At 33.2% G+C, this 3995-nt stretch overlaps 1 pseudogene; it reads left to right on the forward strand.

The window, feature by feature from the left end:
* Positions 1-1200: 1200 nt before the first annotated feature.
* LOC120157745 lies at positions 1201-3071 on the forward strand (annotated as a pseudogene).
* Positions 3072-3995: the final 924 nt, after the last annotated feature.

Here is a 3995-nt window from a genome sequence, read left to right on the forward strand (position 1 = left end):
AGATAGCATATTAACATCAAACTCAAATTGCCGTCAATTTTTTTAACGGAACATGGCAAAATTAGAACACAATGAATAGTCGAGTGACCATTTTGTAACTTTTAAAAGTTGAGGGACTCAACAAAGTAACATTCTATAGTCAGGCGACCATTTTGTATCTTTTGATAATCGGGGGACTCGCTAAAGCAACAACCTATAGTCGGGTACCATTTGTTTACTTTACCCTAAAATAATTTAGAATGTTTTAATATTTTTAAATTGCTAAACATGCTTTTCACCTCCATGAAATTAATTTAGACAAACAAAACTTTCAATAGTTCAAAAGTCATATGATTGTTTGTGGTTCAAAAAAGAGGTGATATGATTAATTGTAAAATCCACGTAGGATAATAGGTCTAGAATGTAAAACAAAGAAATATAAACAAAAAATTGGGGACCCATACGATCAAGTTGATATTATACCATCCAAGTTGGCTGAGAAATGTCAAGAAGTCTAGATTATGATAGACGATCCAATTGCATAATTAGTTTCTGAGCTTGTGATGGCCCGTTAAAGAACCTATAAGTATAGTTTCTTTGGATAAATTATACTCAGCCGTTTAACTTGAGAAGATTTTAAGTTGACCATTGATCTTTTAGTTCTTATAATTAGTCCATTTAATTATTTAAATGATGTCATCAAGCTCTCAGTGTTTTATGTGTTTTGTGAAATTAAAAACTTCAATTGTTTTCTCAAGCCTCGTTCAAATCTAATAACAAGTTTATATAACATTGATTCTTTCTATTACTTTTTTTTGAATAATACGAGTCGATTACAATGTAGTATCTATTCAGAATTTTCTTAATATATTAACAACACACACTTTACAGACACAACTATTTAAACATAGGACAAATAGGGAGAATAATTTCCTCTTTTACCATTGAAACCACTTGATAAGTTCGATCCTTTTGTTTCTTTATTTACAATGTGCTGAATTAAACCGTAGTATGGAAAATCTAAAACTTCAAAGTTTGAAATGCCTATTAATATTTTAGACGAGATGAATTTAGTTGAATGAAATTCACGTCTTTATGAAAATTTTAGTTACCCCTTTAACAAGTAAACTGATTGAAAGTTAAAGGATGATTTAATATCGTTTACTGTTTTCTTAGTTCTCATAGAGTGACCCTTCTTTATTTTTCTTTTTTCAGGAAAATATGATGCTGATGCAAGTTCTTGCAGACCGAAAGTATCCTCTTTGATTTGTTTTATTTGGTTTCTTTCATTTATGCCTCCGACCGTTGCTTGATGTAATTGTCTCTTGTATGGCTTTCTTATTGGTTTTTCTTAATTTTGGCCTATAGTAAAGTCATCGAACTGAGTGCAATTGAGTTACAGAAACTAAGAATCAATTTGGAGAAGTTTCAGCAACAGAACTTGCAACTTGCCCAAGCAAACAGCCAGATATTATCGGTAGATTAGTACTGCAAATGAGGTACATATTCTCGAAAGCTTCTCAACTTCTGCCCTGGAAAAATAAACGAATTTAACTTGGTCGTTAATGAGCAGAGTTTGACTATTTTAGCAAGCAAAATTCGAGTATCCTCATGCTTGAATTGAGTGATTTACAAGTCCAGTTGGGTTGCCCCATCCATCCCAATAAAATTGTCACATTATGACTTTTGATGGTATTTTTTTTTCAAATTTGACTTATTATTATTTAAAATTTATTATCAATAAAATTTGGAAAAAAACATTTTAAATTTTCAGTGAAGTGGTTTTCAAGTATGTTTTTTTAATTATTAATTAAAATATATAAAATAATTAAGTTTAAAGTTTTTTTTCTCAAAAAATAACCGATAAAAGTTGTGGTATTTTAATTGGGACAGAGGGAGCATTTTTTTAATATTTTATTCAGTACTTAAAAATCAAATTGAAGTTAGCTCGAGTTCAGGTACAAATATTCAAGTTCAAGTAGATCGAATTTAAGTCGAGTTTAAAGATGTGAGTTTCAAGTTCAGCTCTACCTTGTTACTATTTGAACATGACTCAGCTGAATTACGCCTGCAATGGGTGCATGGTAGTCAGGTTTATGATTTCATTCTGTTTATCATCTAAATACCTTGTTTCTGTCGTCAGAAGAAAGCCAAGATTTTGGCTTGCCCTACATCTGGAAATGGGGTTTTTACCAATCTGGATTGACTTTTCATATCAACAAAATCATTTGCAAAATATGTATTGATTTTTCTCTTATCAACAACCCATGTTATTTACAAACGCTTTTCCATGGTTTGAAGGAAGGAACAAACAAAGATGGCAGGGCAGGTGAATCCCTTAAAGAAGAAGATAGAGACTATGAACCTTGTAGTAGGAGAAGGTGTGGCTAGGCAGGTGAATCTCTTAAAGAAGCAAATGGAGAGAATAAATCTTGCAACACGAACAGGAGGCGGCAATCAAAGAGTCTATGTAACTTGCACTCTGGAACTTTATTTCAAAGTAATCAATGTTGTTCATAGCACAATCTTCACTTATTATTTACGTGCTGCTTCAGGCCCTTCTAATATTAAACCAGTCGAAGCCAAGGAGGGAGTCGAGAACAAAAGGTTTCTGTATAATTTTTTTTGCTTTCTGTTTTGAGAAAACAGTGATATTTAGGTTTTAAATATATCTTTTATGTTTACCCAGCAGGGTTTGTTTAAGAAGGCGATCTGCAAGATTTAAACCCCAAGAATCGGAAACGACTGAAGATGTTTTCATGGTAGATAATACAAATTTTCTTGTTCCCTCTCGTGGTGATGATGAGGTGCATCTGAGTGGCCTGCTATCATCTGATTCATTGGTCAAAAAAGAACCTAATGAAGGATGTATGATCCCCGGAAATGAAGCTCAAGTACTTAGGCGGGCGTATACAGGAAGGCCTTTGCGCCGAGCAGCTGAGAAGGTCCAATCCTACAAGGAAATGAAGGTTAATGTGAAGATGCACAGAGAACTGTGAGTTCATCCTCTTTGCTTCTTCACTGCACTTTACTAAGGTTGGGATGCATCTAACTTCCTATATCACAATGCTGCCGTTTCTGTATAATACGTTCATATAACATTTCAATTCATCATCCATTTATAACAATTGTGAAATGCCTGAAACTGACATTAGGTTGTTAACCGAGTTGTACTTGAATAATCTGTAGGAGTTTTGATATACATTTGCAGGTTAAATGTGTTATCCAATTTGCCTATAATATTGCTTGTATCAATTTAAAGATTCATGGGTTGAGACCCCTTTATGAAATAGGGATTGATGAGCTCCAACCATGGTTAAACCCCTGGTTAGACCTATCTATAGGTGAGGTTACCATGTATAACCAGCCCCGGATCTTATTCATTTATGATTTATTTGTGGTTTCAAATTTTAGTATCATGCGATAAAATTCCATGGGATCCAAATGAGGCTACCATTTTACTACCATAAATGCGCATGGAATTTTGAGGGTGTTAAAACTTGGACCATCTGATGACTGATATTATGGTCATTTTGAAGCATGAAATGGAGATGTACTTGCAAACTAAGCTTTCTTCTTGAGATTCCTTTGTTATATTCATCTTAAATTTTAGATTGTTATAGTTTTAAGTCACTTAAAATTGAAATTTTCTGAAGATGAAGTTGACTTTATATTGTTTTCTTAAAAGAACTTTAATTATCTATTACCCTTAAAAACGTGTGGGGCCATCACCCATAAAATTTCACATGCAGAAAGGCAAAAAGAGTTGAATCACTTTCATTGCTTTTGCATCTCCAAAACCCCGTTGCTGCACAAGCACGAAGCGTCTTTTCGTTTGTGAGTTATACCCATAATATATATACTCAGTTCAAATTGTTTTGAATTTAATCATTTTTAATTTGATTATCACTACAGCAAAACTGTTATGTAGCGCGTTTTTAGATAAAACGCCACAAAAGTATTACATATAGCAGCGTTTTCAATCCAAACGTCACAAATTGAGACTTTAGCGGCGT

This window comes from Hibiscus syriacus, unplaced genomic scaffold (assembly GCF_006381635.1).
Source record: "Hibiscus syriacus cultivar Baekdansim isolate YM2019G1 unplaced genomic scaffold, ASM638163v2 tig00111276_pilon, whole genome shotgun sequence".
NCBI lineage: Eukaryota > Viridiplantae > Streptophyta > Magnoliopsida > Malvales > Malvaceae > Hibiscus > Hibiscus syriacus.